The sequence below is a fragment of the Scylla paramamosain genome, chromosome 6, assembly GCF_035594125.1.
Source record: "Scylla paramamosain isolate STU-SP2022 chromosome 6, ASM3559412v1, whole genome shotgun sequence".
Classification (NCBI taxonomy): Eukaryota; Metazoa; Arthropoda; class Malacostraca; order Decapoda; family Portunidae; genus Scylla; species Scylla paramamosain.
This window is the reverse complement of record NC_087156.1, coordinates 16,137,638-16,158,336: the sequence shown is the minus strand read 5'-3', so window position 1 is coordinate 16,158,336 and position 20,699 is coordinate 16,137,638. Positions and strand designations below refer to the sequence as shown.

Sequence of the window (20,699 nt, the reverse complement as noted above, 5' to 3'; positions counted from 1 at the left end):
CCTAAAAATTTAATTATATAACATTAGCATTAGCGGTCACTATGCGGGTCTAGTTATATATTTTTTTCACACACAAAATTCCTTAAAACTCAATTAGTTAAAATGACAGAATAAATTAATAAATGTGAAAATTCTCTGTGCAATACTTTTACGTAAATCTTTATGAATGTTTCCAATAATGAAGGTTATGAAAGCTGTCTATCCTGTCTGTGTGCTGGATTCTTCTTGTATTTTTGCGCTTAAATAAGTGGGGAAAAGTATCTTGTTGGCCGCCGTAATAATTCCCGCCCTTCACCCTCGCAGTACCAAGGCATCGCTTATATTTTATACTGAATATCAGCAGGGGATTTTATTGAATTTGAGATGATATCAGGGTTTAGAAGTCACCTCTATCTACTCACCCACTACTATTCTATCTTCATCTAATCGATTCTCATTAACGAGTAATGGATTAATGAAGTTTTGAAATTGCCTTTTGTACTGAAAGGGTTAACATGACTAACATCCATCACTCTGAGAGAGAGAGAAGAAAAAAAGTCTACAATGATGGAGGAAGGCAGATAAGGAGGTCTACTCTGTCCCTGCCACAGGTCGTTCCCCTGGCAAGTGCTTACCCTCGCTGCCTTGCCCCGTTGCCGCGCCGTCTGCTGCGAGCCTCCTTCACCATGTATTAGGTTAACAAACGTATAGGACCAGTTCCATTGTGGCGAATGACTGAATATTACTTACTGAGGTAACGGCAGAGATAAGGACGAGGCTGACGGTGCTGCAGGCGGGGGACGCTCTTCTGCACATGTGTTCGCAGCCAAAGGATCGCCGGTGTGTTCAGGTCATTAGTTCCCGTGTTTTCTTAAGCGGCGTCTTGTTTACACCATCTGGCTTTCCCTATTAGAGTCTCCCCGCGGCCCTGACTCAGACTGGACTCCTGCCTTCTTTGGACTAATAATATTATCAAAGCGACGGACTCCTGTTTTCGAAGTATGAATCACTCGGAGAGCGCCTTTACTTCGTCATTAGCAAGGGCATCATTTCTATTCCTCCAGGTCGAGTGGCTCTTGAACATCCACCTCGGCAAAGGACATCCCATAGGTAAGCCTTACAAGTTGACGTCACGTTTAATATTCCTTTTTGAATAGCGAAGATAAATAAATCCTATCCCTGAGGGTCCCACCAGCGGGGCCTAGAGATGTATCACCCTTCAGCGCTGTACTCCGTCTGGCCGCAGCGGAGGCGGGTGGCTGACAGGCGGCTCTTGTCACTAGTAATTGATATTGCGCAGCGGTAAAGGCATAGAACAATTATTTATAGCAAGGAGTTTGTCAGGCAAGTGTCTATGCTTATTCCCTCCCTCTCTTTCATCCTACCCCACAGTGACGGGGAGGTGTCAAGGGCCAGATGGGGGAGCGGTAGGTAACACCCAGGTAAAAGTGGCAGTCTTTCCTTTCAGCCGCGCGTGCAAACATTACAATTTCCTCGTGATTTATTAAGGGTTATTTCCTTTGGCGTCCTCACCTTCCCGCCTTGTGGTCGATGTCTCCCTGCGTCACAAGAGCCTTCATTTGTGACTTTCATGCGCGCTTTTCACATTCTGAATTATCACGCATATCAGGTGTCCGGAAAATGTTGCCTAACGTTAAGAGTTCGATTACCGGCGGACGTTCCCACAGCCCTGCACGTTGGCATCGTTACGGAGACTGATGACACGGCGATGCTTTCAATATGTGTCGATTTTATTAATAATGTCGATACGTCAAGGTATTCCAGGTGAAGCGACTCGTGTCCGCGGTGATTAGCGCCCCGTCAGGTGAATTGGTAAGTGCGAATATATCTTTGACCATTTGCTATTAGACGCGCCGGCGGGATTAACTGTAAATCAAGACTTTCCATCGTAAATTTAATGGTACAGGCAAGTAAACATGATTAGCACAAAGACCCTCCACTTTTCTTCTTTTTTATTCATATGCATATAAGAAACTGTTAAAAAGACACATTCCCACGCTGATGGCTTGGCAATTATTACCTCTCAAATTTATTTCGTGGAAAATACTGAAAACTTATGGCCATTTCTTTTTTTTTTGACTCTCTCTCTCTCTCTCTCTCTCTCTCTCTCTCTCTCTCTCTCTCTCTCTCTCTCTCTCTCTCTAATTTATTTTTTTACAAATGATGAAAATTCATGCCTATTTTCTTCTTTAATGCGCTCTCTCTCTCTCTCTCTCTCTCTCTCTCTCTCTCTCTCTCTCTCTCTCTCTCTCTCTCTCTCTCTCTCTCTCTCTCTCAAAATAAGACACTGAATCCTTTATTTCAAGTTCTTCAAGCTCTCTGCGGACTCCCTTTGTCTGAGTAATTTATCGTCTTATTCAAGAGTCCAGCGTTACGTAAGTCCGGTGCTTTATGAACACCGCAACGCTCTCGCCGCCACGATGTTCCCCCGATGAGCACGCAGCCTCAAACAAGACGCTCGTCACGCCGCCCCCGCCCCGCGACTATGGCAGGAAGAGCGGCAGGCTGACGCTGGAGGAGGGAGAGAGAGATGAGGGAGGAGCAGGTGGTGAGATGAATGAGTTGACCTCGCCCCCGCAACCTCAATCATGCTCGTGTAAATAATTCATCACTGAGACAAGCTTTTATCCCTGAGCGCCGCCATAATGAACAAGGCACTTCAAAAGGCAGGAGATGAATGCTTGGCTTCGTCTGATGTCGATTTGTATTTATTCCCTTCCTGTATTTTACGTGAAGGCCCTTCCCACAGCGAATTACTTCTTTTCTTTCTTTCTTTCTTTCTTACTGTTTGTCTTCCGCTCGTTCGTTCCTCCCCCACCAGGGCGCAGCATCAGGTTCCGCTGAATAGCTAGGATAAATCTCACGCGGGGAATATATTTAGTGCTAAAATCAGGGATGATTGCAAACACTTCCGTTACGGAGTGCGGCGGGTCACGTTACTTGGAAGGTAAATTAGTGGTGAGACACGACCAAGACACGACTCATAAAGCAACAGGCAAGCGTCAGGCGATGCTAATCCGAGATACGAGGCGAGACACGCGAGGCTCGCCGATCCGTGTAAAGTATTCTGGGTTTCTCACGAAAAAAAAAAAAAATGATCGTTAAAGATGAAGTACGTATATTGAAAAATCTTAAATAAACACTGGAATTGAAGGTTTAAATACAATTAGTCAGGTTCTTGTCCCTCGCCTGAAATTTAAGGCGAGAACCCTGGTGTGATGGGCGACAGCCACACACTGACCCACGTGTCCGTCACCCACTTCCGCGCTGCCGCAGGACCTGGAGAGCTGTGTTTGTCCTGTCAACACACCGTCCCGGGCCACTGACCTGGTGGGCTAGGGACGGCAGGGAGAGGCGGGAGAGGGAGATGATGGTGGATTGTTGGGCGAGGAGGAGGGGGATGAGATGGGTGAAGGAGAGGGAAGGAAAGAGAGGGTTGACGAGAGTCCTGCCTGGAGCCGTGCGTGTGGGGGGTCGTGGGAGAGGAATGCAGACACTAGGACCCCTCACGAGGGAAGCTTATAATGTCCACTTAAGCCGAGGGTCCTACTCTCAGACGCGCGCAGACGTGGTGAGGTGGCACGGGCGGATGGGGGAGACGGGGAGTTACGGATGGAAATTTATTATTACCTGCAGCCAGGGTGTGGAGGTCATGGGAGAGGAATGTGGAGAGGCGCCCCCAGCGGTGTGACTTATCTGGACAAGATGTGTTCCCTGGGTCGCTCCGTCACGAGGGATGTCACCTGAGAAGGATGAAGACGTTAAGGACCCGCTGACCGCCGGGAAAGAAAGCTTATCACTCGCTGTGCGTCTAAAATGGAAGATTAAGCAGAAAACTATTAAATTAACTTATCTCCGATTAAATCAACATGCTGGAGAAAACCTGGGAGGAAATGACGGAGGATTAAAAAGTGAACATGTGACTGTAAATAAGAAAAAAAAAATGTATATATTTTGAAGTTTAGAATCCTTTCCCAGGGGGCAGGCTTAAGCAAGCACATACACACACACACACACACAAACACACACACCTGAACAGACACGAGTTTCCCACACTCAGAAATACGAAAAATATACAATTACAGAGGAAACACAATACAAAGGGTGAAGCGCAGCGCCGCCACAGCTGCATCACCGGGGAGTGGAGGCGAGAGCTCCGTCACAGTCACTTTAAATCACACAAAGTTTTATCCATTAACACAATGAAGATAAATCTGCAGCGTGAGAATAATAAGAAAGCAATTTCTCCACTACGTCAGGTGCGAAAATCAGCTTGTGGACAACAGGGGTGGGTGTGAGAAGCCTCGCGGGGCCGCGGGAGGCACTGCACCTGGTGCTTGTCTGCAGGTGCAGTGGTCTCTTCAAGGCCAAGGCCAGGCGACCTGTCTCTGACCTGCACATAAATGGGGAGTGCTGGCGTGGAGATATTTTATGTCTCTGTAAAGTTGACCTCAAACACTTGATAATGTCTAGTCTATGAAGCTATGCAGTGTCCTTCTTTTAATCATAAAGCAGTGCGACCCAGCCTAAGTCTTGCAAATTAGCACCCAAAACAGACCTGCGAGTACAGGTTATTTCGCTAACGAGAAGATAAAAATAATCAGCTTCTTTAATATATGTATATGAAAAAAAAACTGTCTGCCAAAGTCCAGGTTTTCACCTCAAATAACTGCTAAACCAAACAGCTCACCGCATAAATTCTCCCTGAAATTAGACGCCTGAACAAACTGTTTCGAGGAAGGGTAAGCTGGCGAGGTGTTCATAATGAACCGATTAAGCAATATCAGGATAGAGTCGTTGTCTTGACTTGAGGTTCAGCAACTCGCCTAGTCAACACACAGGGCGACGCGGGATTAATATCAAAGTTTGTCTTTTAAATATGCTTTTGGATGCCACTCCAAACAGCAGGCTGCTTCGAGGGCTGCTCAGTGTTGTTTCACGGCTGGGTGCGCGGTGATGTGCACTCCATCACAAAAAGTATTGAACACTCCTAGATCGATGGCAGAGATTATGAGCGAAAGGAGCGCCGCCACACACTGATGACGCTGATAACCACACGTATATCTTTTATGTTCTCGTCCGGTTTCACATTATTACATGCGCGAAAAGTGAATTTTTTCTTCATTTTTTTTTTTTTTCGAATGTGCGTGGCGGCGAGGTGATCGACTAAGTTGCCAAGGTGCCGCGCGGAGATCTGACACAGAGCCTGACGGATGGCCGCAGTCATGACTGATAAGGAATTACCTGCGGGCGAAGGTCAACTGACACGCTCCTACAGGCAGACAGACAAATGAACATGCAAGCTGGTCCTACGGCCAAGGCTGGTGAGGCAAGGCTGTTTATTTCTTTAACCTCTAGCTGCCATAATTCCCTCCCATCTGATTCCCCGAGACTTTCATGAGTGTGGACGCTGTATTGCATATGCCGTCCCTCCTCCTGCTTCCCCTTGAGAGCACACACCTCCCGTCCCGCCAAGCCAGAATCGCAGCACCGCTACATAACAGCGATGCAAGACAGGACGAGGCACGCGCCACAAGAAAGCAGGTAAGAGCCTCAACAAAAAGTGGTGAACGTCCCGCAACCACAAGGTTTCATGCACAGGAGCCTCCTGATCAGCATAATCAGAAAAAAAGATAACTACTACATCCTTATCAGTTCAAAGAGAACTAAGTGTTAACAACCACGTTCTATCAGTATCAGTAGCATCAGCGACAAATGTGGCAACAGCAGCAGCAGTGACCCGGGCAAAGGGCACAGACGGAGCCCCCACGACACCCACCTGCCGGCCAAATATTATTCTTCGCCTTCACTTAGCATACGTGATGCGCCGCCCCATTGTGTATGTAGATGGCGGCCGAGGCACTCAGCATATCGCTCCCCCAACTTAGCATAAGCAGGATATTCATTTTAATCTTAATACCATTAGCGTTTCCAGAATTTCTTAAAAAAGGCAGAGTAAACCGCCAGCCAGGTCTCTGCGGATAGTGACTCCCTCCACCCGGCGATCCCTGTTTTACACGGCATGCCGCGTGTCCGGGAGGCGTGACCCAAGCCCGGGGCTCCATACCGGGCATTATCACGGAATCGTGACACGCGGGAGACGGTTGGTATCTGGGCGCTACCGAGCACCCAAGATTTCTTTAGGAGGAGCCCTTATCCCCTCCCAGACTCACCCATACAACGTATGGAATACAAAACAGATTCTCGGCATCGGGTCACTGCCCAAAAAAATAAATAAATAAATAAAAAATAAGGGGAGCAGTGATAACACGGAGGGGCAGGTGAAGAATTCCAGTGGTGATCTCTGACCCTGAGATGACTCCCGGGCCAGCTCAGCTCACATCCCAGGGAGGAGAGGCGCCTCCCAAACCATGTCTTCGGCCATGACTTCGCCGTGGAATCGCATCCAAAACATGATCCATTTTTGCTGCAACCATTACATAAACCAAGCTTCCACTTAAGCTCGTTACATTAACTAAGCTGTCTTTAGACAACTACTACATTTCAACCTGATAATACCATTAGGCAAACCATGAACTGAGTCAGAGAGTAACCCCTTAAGTAATCCTACCCAAGGACACAGGCGGCAGAGGGTGTCACGGACGAGTAAGGACTAAGGGCGGCGTGAGAGCGGGTGTGGCTGAGCAGTCACGCCCGCTACCTGGCCTCGGCGAAAGGGTCACCAGCCCCTTGGATTAACTTGATGGATAACTCCCCCTTTCACTCCCATTTTCCCTCCCTTGAATATAACTGGTAACTGTGCGGGAGACAACAAGTGTGATAGGTGACAGCTGGTTGGATGGATTGCGGCCGAGACTAATCCACCAAGCTGAGCTGAATATAATGCAACAAACAACATCCCGCCACCAGCATCAACCTTTGTGGGTGACAATAGTTCCGGAATGTACATGGAAGAAAAAGGAAGAGAAGCATAGGGAAATTATATATATATATATATATATATATATATATATATATATATATATATATATATATATATATATATATATATATATATATATATATATATATATATATATATATATATATATATATATATATATATATATATATATATATATATATATATATATATATATATATATATATATATAAACTCTATTAAAATGCTAGTATTAGTTAATTACACCAGCCAGAAAAAAAGGGAAAGTGCTGGTAGTGAAACCGTTGAGGTTAGGCAATGTATTTTATTTTCCTATAGTCGTGTTGGTCCTCGAGAGTCAGCAGCAGGAATGAAGCCATGATATCTTCCTCTCACGTGCCCTGTTACCGTGTCTAGAAAGATTACACTAATAGAGATTTAGTCTCTATCATATTTAGCCCTAAGGAGTAGCAGGGCGAGTCCATGTAGCCAGGCGTTAGTCAATCACGTCTCGCTATATGGGAAAATAGCATACAGCAATTTCCTACTAATATCTGCCTCGCAGCCCGCTTTCTCTCTTCCATGGCACGATACAGTAAAGTCACTTCCATATACGACTATTTACCGCTTTTCTCGCCTCCGTCTTTCAATAATATCACGTCAGAATCAGAAGGAACGTGCTGGATTTACATGGTGTGTGTGTGTGTGTGTGTGTGTGTGTGTGTGTGTGTGTGTGTGTGTGTGTGGACTTACGTGTGCGTGCGTGCATTTCACCTCCTCCTCCAGCGCCTCATGTCCTCACGCAGCCTCCTTAACAAGTATCCTCGTTGTCTGATGGGAAGACGTCTTTTGTTTCCGCGAGATCATTACTCACCCTCCCATAACCCGCCGTTTCGCGCCTCACCTCGCTGATATATTACACCTCTCTCCGGCGTCAGTTTCTCCCGACGGCGCGTGACGTTCTCCTATGAGGCATATGAATGAGAGGCCGCGAGGGGCGTCACACCTGCCATCTCGCCACGTCACCCGCAGATTTTCCACACGTGTCATCGGCTCCACGCACCCCGTGTGTGTGCCCCTCCGGTGTTTACATGTGTTAAGCGACCCTTTGGAAGGACAGGCGTTGTGGGAAGTAATTTGATGGATTGTCTACGTGTTTTTTTGTTCCCTTAGGTCGGGGAGGAAAGTGTGTCCATAGCCAGAGGTTTCTAATGTCTGCGGAGAGTGAGCTAGACTCCGCTAGGGAGAAAGTGTTCCGACTGGCGAGGTATTCTGGCAGTCTTGGTGAGTCTTGTGGAAAGTAAATCTGGTGTCTCTTCAGTGTTACAGCAGATCTGATGACTTAGTTCGCCGGCTCGTGTGATACTCGTAAGTCGTGGTCAGGACAGATCTCCCTTCCACTAATCTGCATTGATCGGTAACATCCAAGACGGGTTAACTGTGATTGCCTGGAAACTGCGCTGAATTCGGTTCCTAGAATAGTGAGTGAGCGACCCGCCAGACGTACAATGACCAAGAATCACAGATAAGCTTTCCGGGAAGACTTGCATCTTTACTTTTTGCTGCCCTGACCTAACACAAAATACTGCGCCTTCGCTAGTGGGTGGCGGTCCGTACCTGACAACAAAATAAGACAAGTGCCCTCTCACCCCCATTCCCTCCATCCACACACTTACCCGAAACACAGAGGGCCACAGTTTTGCGTCACGCTCCCCTTGACGTGGAAAGTTTCACCATTCATGTACACGCTGCTGCCCAGAGATATCTCGGATCTCCATACAAACGCCAGATCAGATCTTCTACCCGGCAGGAGCGACAGTTGTGTCGGCGGCTTCTTCTGGCCTGGCCACTCCCTTGGTAACGCCATAAAACTGTCCTTTCTTGTGACCCGACTTACGGCAGGTCAGGTCACTGCGCAAACAAAGATAACCTCATGTCATGATACTGATCTATATTGTATGTTGATTCCACGGACACTGCATGACCGTCTTGTTCCTTAATTACAATACATGTTTCCACTAAGGAAGAGAGTGAGGCTGCATCAAAACACTCGGGGAAAGTGTCGATGGGTGAAGCGAACACCACGGAGAAACGTGACACTTCACCCCGGAGCCCAGCCATCTGGAAACATGGAAAAGCAACAGAAGAAAATTACATTAACAAAAACAACACACACGCACAACGTACAATCCTCGACAGCCTCGCAGCGCCTTTGGAGAAACACCGACACCCAAACACTAGATGGCTATTATTGCACGTCCTCGTCTCAAAATTAACCAAAGATATACAACATAATGAGAAAATCGCCAGAAAGCAAAAACATCTCTTCACGACTGACGACAAATAAAATAATACAAAGACACATAATACTTGCTTTTAGAAAACGACAATTCGTGGAAGCAAGACACCACTTACCACCTCTTGACCCCACGCCCGCGAGGCCACGGAGACGCCACGAAGGGTTACCTCCAAAACAGGCCTCATTTGGCACAGGGTCGGGGGTGAACGGCGCCGTGCTGATGAGGGGGTCTGGCCTGAGGGGCGGGGCGGCCCGTGTCAGCCGCAGGTGGTGATAAGAACCAACAATCCAAACAATGGATGAAGGAGGAGGGACGACAAGGAAAGGGCAAGGAGGGAGTGGGGAAGAGAGAGAGAGAGAGAGAGAGAGAGAGAGAGAGAGAGAGAGAGAGAGAGATAAGGAAGGGAAGGTTGTGGAGGAAGGGGATGGAGGGAGATAGGAGAGGGACGAGAAAATGAGCGGAGGTAATCTGCATATTTTTGCCGCCACGCGTCACCTGTCCGAGGCCTAGTGATTGCCTTCGAGATACTTCCTGCCAGGTATCATTTATAAACTACAAATTGTCCATAAGGAAGGTAAATATATTTATACGAGGATTCGCTTATTTTATGAAGGCCTCTCGTGCTAACTTGAAGGAGCTCGGCCAGGTGTCGGGCAAAGGTAAGTCTTCCCCCACCTTCCTCCACTCCTCCATCACAACCACCCTCCTCCTTCCTCCCCCACTCAGGGCAGTCCATTACCCGCGGGATGCCACAAGGAGGCTCACGAAAATATCCTCTTGCGTGCTCCTAAAATAAACAATGTAAAATATCGCCTGCATATAATTTTGCTGACGGACATATTACTCCCAAACGTGTTTCACTCATCACTCCACGCCGACTGCCGCGGTGCTCCTGAAGGGGGGAAAGGAACACGCCTGTCTCTTCAAGTTCCAAAAATTATAAGTGCAATAAACAAATAAATCCAAAAAAATAAAGAAATATAAACGATTATTCGACCGGTTCCTTCACTTCCGCCATCGCAAAGGGAAGCCTCGCACACCCATACACTATAAAACCTCCCTCATTTCCCATTAAGTAGCAGTTCAACGCAGTTTCTACATTATACCAACACAATGGACGCTGGAAACGTGAGCCGCCATCTACATATGACACAACGAGCAAGACTGACGGGACGGAATGAATAATTAGGGGAATTACTATACACGAAGGTCGGGACGAGACGAGACCTTTCCGAGTGTTGTATTTGGGTGAGGACGGGGTAATGGATGAGAGGGTGGCGGCGCAGCAAGGGTTGGGATAAGGAGAGGAGTGGGCAGGCTAGGAGGTCCAATGTTTGGGGAAGGTCGAAGGAGCGCAGGAGGGGAAAGAACCTAACAGAAACAAGAGGTTGGAGGGCGGGGAGGTGGTGCAAGATGTGGGCGTGCAGGTGGAGAGGGTGAGGGAGGGAAGGAATGTCTGTATGGGTGTAGGGTGGAGTGTGAAATAAGAGGGGAGGGTGAGGAGGGAGGAGGGAAGGAAAGAAGGGAGGGAGGTGAGGTGCTGGAGATTCTTACGGCGAGCTTGACAGATACAAATGTTAGTATGGAGAAGGATTGTGTATATTCGATTTGCAGCACCTCTCTCTCTCTCTCTCTCTCTCTCTCTCTCTCTCTCTCTGGCATGGACAATTTCCTTCCTTCCCTGAGGCTTCAATGCTAAACTGGGAAGCTGACCTATAGGCGCAAGCAGGCTGAGTGTGTATGTGTGTGTGTGTGTGTGTGGAGAGCATCTCGACACACCGGTATTCTCAGGTCGCGCCGTTAGCGAGTCCGTCAGTTTGAGGACGAGACTGGTTTGCGTGGTGGTGGTGGTGGTGGTGGTGGTGGTTGCAGAGGTAATGGTGATGGTGGTAATGGCGGTGAAAGTAGTTGTTGTAGAAGTAACAGTAGTGGCAGTGGTAAAAGTGACTGCGGTGGTGGTAGTAATAGTAATGATGGTGGTGATAGTGGTAGTGGTGGTGGTTGAGTAGTGGTAATATTGGCGGTAATGGTGGTCTCCCTGGTGGTAATGGTAGTAGTAATCATGGTTGCATAGAGGTAACGATGGCTGTGGTGGTGATGGTCGTAGTGTTAAAGATAGTAAAGGTAGTAGTGGTAATGATAATGGCAATGGTGGTGATGGTGGTGGTGGTGGTGGTGGTGGTGGCATTGATTATGGCGACGCTAAGAATATCAAGCAACGTCCTTATCAAGGTAGCTGTGTTGTGTTCCCAGCCTGCTCAATTATTCTTACTTAGAAAGGTAACTGATGTCTAATTCCCTGGCCATGCAACTTAATCTCTCTCTCTCTCTCTCTCTCTCTCTCTCTCTCTCTCTCTCTCTCTCTCTCTCTTTCTCTCTCTCTCTGGTAATGTGTCTTAGTGAGTCTACTAATCATTCGGTGTGCCCAGTTCCACGGTTCGTATCCTGGTGGGAGCAGCATGCATCTATCAATTCATTAGACGGGACAGCAGAGGCGGGTGAAGTGCAGACAAACATAGGACACCAGTTGGACGATAAACTGCGGCCTAATTAACGAGGAGAGCAATGAGTTTTTAGATGCACGAGGCAGTTCACAACTCTTGATACTTCTGAAACTTTGAAATTTAACCTGTAGGAAGGTGGAGAAGTAGGAAAATTAAGAAATGTAGGTATGTAGGTGTTCTTTTTATATATTGTGTTGTTTAATAAGCTTTTAGAGTAGCAAATAAAAGAATCATGAGCGTTAGGAATGAGAAGATTAACAGCTAAGGATGCGGATTTAAACCACCGAGGCAAAGCTCCACACGACCTACCAGTATTACTTTATATTAGAAAGAAGTACATTAGACGCTAATTAATTGCATTCATGTCCGTCTCATTGCCTTTCAAACGCGTCTCTCCCTTCGTTCTTCATTCCAGTCACGTCATCATCCCCGTCCTGTCAGCTGTTCTATCTTATCCTTGCCTCTAAGTATTCATGGTTAGTCTGATGTCACTTCCTGATTCTCCCGATGCATATATCTTTCAGTGTATCCGGACTTTCTTTCTAACTTTCTCTCCTCCCAAGTTATTTTCTTTATTTCGCGCGTTCTCTCTTTCCTCTCCCGTCTTCCTCTTCCTCTTTCTCTTTCTTCTCTCTTTCTGGTTCATTTACATTTTCTCGTTTCACCTTCACTATATTTTTTTTTCTCCCTTTCAATCTGATCACCTGCACTCCACCCTTCTTTCCTCCCTTCCGCCTCCTATTCTTGTGTCTCTTACATTGGTTCTGCTTTTATTCCCTCCCTCTCTCTCTCTCTCTCTCTCTCTCTCTCTCTCTCTCTCTCTCTCTCTCTCTCTCTCTCTCTCTGCGCGGCTACACCTCATTTCCATTACCTCCTGCCTGCCTCGGTGACCTCTGACCCCACCTGCCCTTTCGCCTCCGCCACTCGTCCTCGCTGACCCACTGGTATCGAAGCAGTCCGGTTTAGCTTAATATAGCTCGCTTCTATTACCATAAACTAGGCATATATTTTGGCCTGATGGACGGGTAGGCCGGCGTCTATAAGGCTATCAGCTGCATGGAAGGCCGCTATCGCCGGGAGTCCACGCGGAGAGTTATGGAAGATGGACCTGGAAGCGTATAAAGCTCCTACGATGATTACCTTGCCAATGCTCCTTCTCCTTGCTCGCCTCTCACATCTGCCGCCGTCCTGCCTCTCCCTATGTTTATTCCAACTGCTCTCTCTCTCTCTCTCTCTCTCTCTCTCTCTCTCTCTCTCTCTCTCTCTCTCTCTCTCTCTCTCTCTCTCTCTCACCCGTGTCCTCGCCACAGGCCGGTCATAAGTCTGCGCCTGCTATCACCTCAGCTATATCAGTGCGGACTAGGCAGCGGCGCCACAAATCACCGGGAATGCAAGAGCAGTTGGTGCTTAGAGGCCGCAGCGGCTTATATCTGCACTAACCTAAACTGTTATTAATGGGTGCTCGTTACTTTCTTCTCTTCACTGATACCGCGCCGCCAATTTCCAACAACTTAAGGAAGTCATGCCATCGTAGCCATCGGTCAATGCGCTCGACGAAATGCTATGAAGTCTTTTACTGTTCACCGGAGAGGAGAAAGGAGGTGGCCAGGCGTCGGGTGTGTGTGGCAATGGTCTTCAGGCGAGCCTCGGTCTATCTGGCGGGAGGATAAGATGCAAGTTTCCAGAGAGAGACGCCGACAGTGTCTCTCTAAAGCATGTAAATCACCCCCTCGGCGCAACAGCACCGCCTGGTTATTAAAGTGGTGATGGTACTAAAGTGGCTATGTTTATTGGGCACGCGCAGAGGACGGCAGGGATGAGTGGCGTGGCAGGCTGCCCGCGTGGTGGTGGCCTGGCCGGGCGGGCTGGTATTGGCCCTGTGTTCTTTAAGGTGCTGGTTAAGCTGTCTCGTAACATTTCCCTATTGGCGGGTGACGCGCTAATGGTTGGAAACAAGTGTTGTGCCAAGGAAAAAAAGACGCCAATTTCTAATTTCTGAAAGACGAAATGGAAAGGACTGGTCGTCTCGAGTATCATTCCACGTATGAATATCCGAGTGTAAATTTTCATGAAGCATAAAGTGCCTGGGTGAAAGTAGGATAGAGAGAGAATCTATTCTTGATATTGTTTGAACGAGGGACAGAGAGATATGTGGCAGCATTCCAAGCCAACATGGCACACGCACATAAATAAATCTCTTGGTGCTCTCTGTGTTTACTCAAGGGTTTTCTGGAAACACTAAAAGGCATCAGAGAATTAAGAGGTAAAACTCGCTACCAACATATAAGGTTTCCGTCCCCAGGGCAATATAAACATGCTGAAGGATTACTATTTTTGCAGAGACCACAAGATTTCCATCAGCGGGACCTCGTTGCATAATAGAGGTCACTAAGTTCACATGCAAGATGCAGGTCGCCATAGGACACGAGGGTCGAAAGTCAAGCAACTAATTAACAAGGCCATAAGTTAGTGAAATCAGGTTATTGGTGTGACCCTCCGACACAAACTCTAGAGAGCCTCGAGGCGAGTGTGTCACGACGATTGCTTGAGGTCACCCAAGGTCACGCAGCCCAAACACTTTACGAGTCTGGAGGGTCAGAAAATGCAGGTCAACAACACACACACACACACACACACACACACACACACACACACACATATGCGTTCTCTATCACATGCAATTGATTAGGTCCACGCCTCGCGCATCATATAGGGCGGCGCACGCAGGTGAGAGGTCACGTACACTAGTCACGCAACACAAGTCAGCACAACAATAACACACACACACACACACACACACACACACACACACACACACACACACACACACACACACACACACACACACACACACACACACACTGTCCGTGGCAATGAAGGTCCGTAGATTTGCACAATTTTGTTCCTTCCTGCTGGGAGAAAACGGGGATGGGGTACTGCATTAAACATCCCGTACATCGCGTTTTCTTTTTCCCTGGCGCGTTTTCCTCACTTCCCTCCGCACCTTTCGTCTTCCTCTTTTCCGTCACAATTTAATCTTCCGCTTTACTTGTTTTTGTGTCATATTTGAGTAATAGCAACAGGTGACTGGTTTGTCTGTCTGTTGTAGTCTATCTATTTATTTGCGTCTGTCTGTCTGGTGGTCTGTCTGCATCCCTCCGTCCGTCCCTTCGTTTTTTTATTATTTATTTTTGTTTTTTGTCTGTTTTTCCGTCTATCTGTCCGCCTGTTTATCTTCTTGGTTGGCTGCCTGTCTGTCTGTCTATCCATCTATTTGGCTGGCTGTCTGTTTGTACGCCTATCTATCTTTGCATACCTATTCCTGTTCTGTCTGTCTGTCCGTCTCTCTCTCTCTCTCTCTCTCTCTCTCTCTCTCTCTCTCTCTCTCCTCTCTCCTCGTCTCTCTCTCTCTCTCTCTCTCTCTCTCTCTCTCTCTAACACCTTGGACACACCACTACCGCGTCTTCGGGCTGCGTTGGATGCAAGACGAGTCACTCCAGGAAATCTTGAAAGACAAACGTACACCTGTCGCGGGTCAGAAGGTTAAGGTCGAGTCCAGGGAATATCACATTTCGTTGCCTCAAGACTAACGACGTAATATCCTTTCTGAGAAGCATACGTACCGTCCCTAAGCACCCTTGGCCGGCGGGTAGTTATGCTTATTTAAGATACATTTACGAGAGCAATATCAGGCTACCTTATGAATATAAATTGAGGTTGTTATTTAGAATTCACTTTCTTTCTCTTTCTCTCTTTCTTGGATTGTTATTTTCTTGCCGAGTAGCATTACGTGAAACTCACTTTTATTTCTTACGCTTTATGAATAACGAGTCTCTTGCTTCCTTGTGTGTGTGTGTGTGTGTGTGTGTGTGTGTGTGTGTGTGTGTGTGTGTGTTTGTGTGTGTGTGTGTATCTGGCTGGCTGGCTGGGTGTCTGCTTTTGGTTGTATGTCTATCTTTCTCTCTCTCTCTGTCTGTCTTCCCCCCTACCCTCTCTCTCTCTCTCTCTCTCTCTCTCTCTCTCTCTCTCTCTCTCTCTCTCTCTCTCTCTCTCTCTCTGGCTGGCTGGCTGGCTGGCTGGGTGTCTGCTTTTGGATGTCTGTCTATCTTTCTGTCTGTCTTCTCTCCCCCCCCCCCCCCCCCCCCCTCTCTCTCTCTCTCTCTCTCTCTCTCTCTCTCTCTCTCTTGGGTGTGAAGAGATGGACGCTCCTCTCACCACGCTCCTATCGACAAATCCGTCTCTCTTCGCCTCGTGCTTCCATTTCTCATGCAGCGGCCATGAACACAACACTTGGCAAGGAACTTTGGTTTACCCTTGTAACCATTCTCACTCGAGCGTCATACTCCTCCTCCTCTTCCTCCTCCTCCTCCTCCTTCTCCTCTTCCCCTCCTATTCTACGACCCCTCCTTCCTCCTTCCTCCTCCTCCTCCCCTTCCACCTTCACTTCCCACCAGCACTTCCACCCTCACCGCCGCTGCCTCCGGACTTCCACCTCTCGTCCCCTAGTCGACCGCTAGAGACGAGCTCTTCCCCTGCCCCCCTCCCTGTTCTCCTCCACTTCCTCCTCCTCCTCCTCTTCCTCCTCCTTGTCCTCATCTATCACCAGCGCCATTACATCCACTATCTAAAACTGCCATAGTGAAGCGTTTGAATGCATGTATTGTTGTGTTTCAATGGAGCTGCAAGGATTTCTATGCAAGTGAGTTATTTGGATCTGAAGGAGAACGAGTATTTTGTTATTAATGGTAATGATTGTAGGGGGAAATAGTAGTAGTAGTAGTAGTAGTAGTAGTAGTAGTAGTAGTAGTAGTAGTAATAGTAGTAGTAGTAGTAGTAGTAGTAGTAGTAGTAGTCGCCGTCGTAGAACTTGTTGTTATTGTCGTTGTTGTTGTAGAAGCAGCAGCAGTAATAGTAGTAGTAACAGTGGTAGTAGTAACAGTAGTGATAGTAACAGTGGTAGTAGTAGTAGTAGTAGTAGTAGTAGTAGTAGTAGTAGTAGTAGTGGGGGGTGGTGATGGTGGAAACAGTAGTGGTAAATCAACAATTGTGATACATTATCAACAAAACTACTGATCAGCTGCAACCACTCCTATCACTACTACTACTACTACTACTACTACTACTACCATCACCACTACCATAAAAATTACAAGAACGGAAGTCACCACCAAGAACAATAACAACATCCACCACAGCACTCGGCCACCTCTCACCCCTCACAGTCCCGTGTTCCCACAGAACCAATTGTGAGGTGCCCGGGGCGGTGGGGACAGCGAGGTGAAGGTTAGGGGGCCGAGCTGCACCAGGACATGCAACTCACCTGCCCCCTCCCCCGCCATTCACCTGTGCAATATGCCAGTTCACGCTTTCTGTAGAGACAAAGGCTGGGGAGTAATTCCACATGAGGGACAAAAAAGTCTTTAGTGTTACCCATTATAATGAAGGTATTGTCTAATAAGTAATTTCGCTTGGAGTTGTAAAGACAGACATGTCAACATATTTACCAAGGCTGCGTAATAATGTCACGGGAGAGAAAATCATCTGGTATTAATAAGTAGTTATGAAAGTATGACCTGGTAAAGGAAATTACGTTAGAACATATATTCAGAATAAAGTAAGACAGGTTGAGGAGTAATTATCACGACAGGAGAGCTGGAAGGAGAAAATGTGTTTAGCAATCCTTAGTTATAACATCTCGGCCTTATAAATTAGCAATATGGGAAACTGTTTGGCAATACAAACATAGGGCGGGGAACACCATGAAGATGCTGAAGTGAAGGGCGGAGGGTTAGGAAAAACATGTTTAGCAATTCGTGGCAATAACAGCAATAAGGTAAAGGTGATACCACCGTTCAGATTCCCAGCGTCACCTGCGCATAGTTTTGTAGTGACCGTGGTACAGTGATGAAATAATTACAAAGGACTAACTCATTTTGCGCTACACAGAAGTAAAAAGATAAATAGCAAAGGTTAGGAGGGGAAATCACATGGAGGGAGGAACATTCAACAAAAAAGAAGGAAGGACGGAGTAAAGGAAGTGAATCAGAAAAAATGACAAAAAAGGGAGAAGGACAGGACAACACACACAGACACCAGTATAAAGAAAAAAAAAGTGGGGAAGGGAAAGCGCTAAACAAAACGAAAGTCAAGGCGGGAGGTGAGGTCGGCCACGCATCGCTGCTACCTCCTACACTGGCCTCACATTAGTAGCCAGAAGTTCAATGTGTCGCAAACTCAAAACATTACGATCTAAACGTGTCGCAAGCTTCGCACGGGCGCACAGTATTCCTTGACATTTGGCAGGGCTCATGCATAACAGCGGCGCGCGCGCGGTAATGATAACCTTTCGAGATCAGAAATAAACACCTGAGCATTCTCGAGGAGGCGGCGGCGATGGCTCCCCCAGCTGGGCTCCTTACGAGAACCCTTCCTCGTCGGTAAGGTCAGCCAGTTCTGTATTTGTGTTCTTCAGAAGTTTCTCCACGCATGCCTCTCCTCCCCCCCCCCCCACACGTCCCTCCAGCTCGGATAAAACCACAATTAATCAACACGAACCTCTACCTTTGCTCTTTGGGTCCGGCAGGTGAGCGCAGCGCAGGGGGTAACATGGCCCAACTGTGTACCGTTCCAGGTGCGGCCCGGACAGGTCAGCGGCGCTAATGAAATACTCGGAGGGTGGAGGTGCACTCAACAAAAGGTAAAGGAGGAAAAAGCGTGTTCAGAACGTGTTCACTAATTGTCCGTAAAATCTCGTTCTTGTCTACGTGACGGGTGTCGAACCGAGGTGCTCCGTGGTGCCCGAAAAAGAAAAGGGGAATATCTCCTGCCACTTCAACGCGCCGTCTTTTTATTTGGCTATTTTTTTATTGTTATTATTTTCCCAGCGCGGATAGCCAGCCATCAGCGCGCGAATAAGGAGAGGGAGAGACTTCAGTGATGGAAGGTAAGCATAATGCACTTCGCTTTTATCGATTTTACACAGACACATTATCCCTTACTTGAAGCCAGCTTAATGACACACACACACACACACACACACACACACACACACACACACACACACACACACACACACACATCTTTCCCTCACACTTTCAGATGCAGAGGCATACATTCTTGAGGCTCATTCGCGGCTCGGCATCTCTATAAAAACTCGGAGCCTCGCAGATCGACTTCTTCCCCAACACGCGCATCGCAGCTTCTTGCTTTCGTGTTGCTATTGATTAATCAACTCCCCGAAAGTCACGAGTCGACTAGTTTTTATTTTACATGACATAACTACTTTTTTTCTATTTTTCCTCCGCCTCCTGTTTCTTCTCCATGATCATTATTATTACAAGCCTTTCCTTTTATTTCACCATCACCACCACCGGTATTACCTCTTCCTCCTCCTCCTCCTCCTCCTCCTCCTCCTCCTCCTCCTCCTCGTCTTCCTCCTCCTCCTCCTCCTTCTCCTCCTTCTCCTTGCCTACTCTTCCTCCTATCATCAAAATATTCCTTCTTTCACTCCTCTTATTTACTCTTCACTTGAGACCTCTCACTGCCTTTATATCTTAATACTTGTCTGATCTTTTGTACTCTTTCGTTCACTTCTTCCTCACAAAGCCCTTCAATCTGCTCTCCTTCTCTAAACATTTCGACTCAGACGCGGATTTAAGAAAGTTATTGGCCATTAAAATAACTCGAAAATAAAGAGCTGAGCGATGGACCAGGAAAACCCCAAGGGAACTAAACCAGTCCGCGGAGAGGCACAGGAAGTTTACTCATTTGCTCGTGCCATTGCGTTATATCCACACACTCCACTTCTTACTGCCGCCATCCCTCGCAATCGACAAAGTTAAGTCGTTTTTCACGCGTACCTTCCGAAGAGAAAATCCTCCTGGAAGCAGCCGATGCCTCAATAAGTGCCCGGTGTTGCCTTAGCAGCTTCATCCGCCAGACTCTTTCAGGAAATTCTTTTTGTGAAAACAGTCGTCCATTAAATTTATCAGTAATTCTAAGAATTTTCCCGCTGTCTAACTGGACACCGACAAAACTTGCTCGCCCTCTCCCTCTCTCTCGCGTGTTTTTTTTTTCTTTCAACAGTTTCGAGATCATTGAACCAGCTAATGATAGAGACTTCCTCCCGCGCCGATCTGGACTTCACCTAAAAAAGTAGCAATATGTATTACTCATGTTCAAGTTTTCTTATTTCTCAAAGGACGCAGAATGTAAACGTGATTAACTTTAACCCCCTGCAGAGCCTCCTACAGGGCAACTCTGACTCTGAAGTGCACACACACACACACACACACACACACACACACACACACACACACACACACACACACACACACACACACACACACACACACAAGAAAGTGTTTATTTTGATGCGAGTAACATTAACAATTATCTGTGTGTTGCAGCGTACAGAAGTTTGTTGGTATTTACGTTTTGAAATGTGACAACATAATTCAAGTCTCAAGTACCACATCCATGCCGCGTTACCCTTTATTTTCTCCCTCTCAAGCAAGAAAAAGAAGAGAGAGAGAGGAAAAAACATTGATCGGTGTGTCAGAAATGATCAACCGCTCGTCCGCATTGCTTCGGTTGGTTTTCAAAAGGTCTGGGGTCGTGGAGTGGCGCGGCCTCAAGTGGGGATGGTCACGGCCGGGGCAAAGGCGCTGTGCTCCTGACCAGGCAGTGACCCACGCAGCGCGCCGGACACTCACACGCCCCGCAGTGCTCCACATGTGCTTTTGTCAACTTAAGGATAATCTAAAGGAGGATGTCCATGACTTTTCCTCCATTACACACAAAGTATAGTGCACTTAATTCTGTTTTTGTATCTCTGTCTCTCTCGAGTGGCTACAACACGCACAGAAAAACAGACACTTCTTTGGGCTGCGGCGGCTCGCGTTGACCGATCACTCAAGGCTACTATCATCAAAACCAAATAAGGCGCGCACAAGGGCAGTATATTTACCCTGGTTAGCTTATCTTGCTGTAATATTTCGCTCAGCTTCTCCT

At 47.3% G+C, this 20,699-nt stretch overlaps 1 long non-coding RNA gene across 1 annotated transcript in view; it reads right to left on the bottom strand.

The window, feature by feature from the left end:
• Positions 1–2,358: 2,358 nt before the first annotated feature.
• The window catches only part of LOC135101106 (uncharacterized), a 35,146-nt gene continuing 16,805 nt past the window's right edge, over positions 2,359–20,699 (bottom strand). The window contains exon 3 of the long non-coding RNA XR_010269027.1: positions 2,359–3,743. This is a non-coding gene — a long non-coding RNA (uncharacterized LOC135101106). The remainder of the gene's footprint in view (positions 3,744–20,699) is intronic.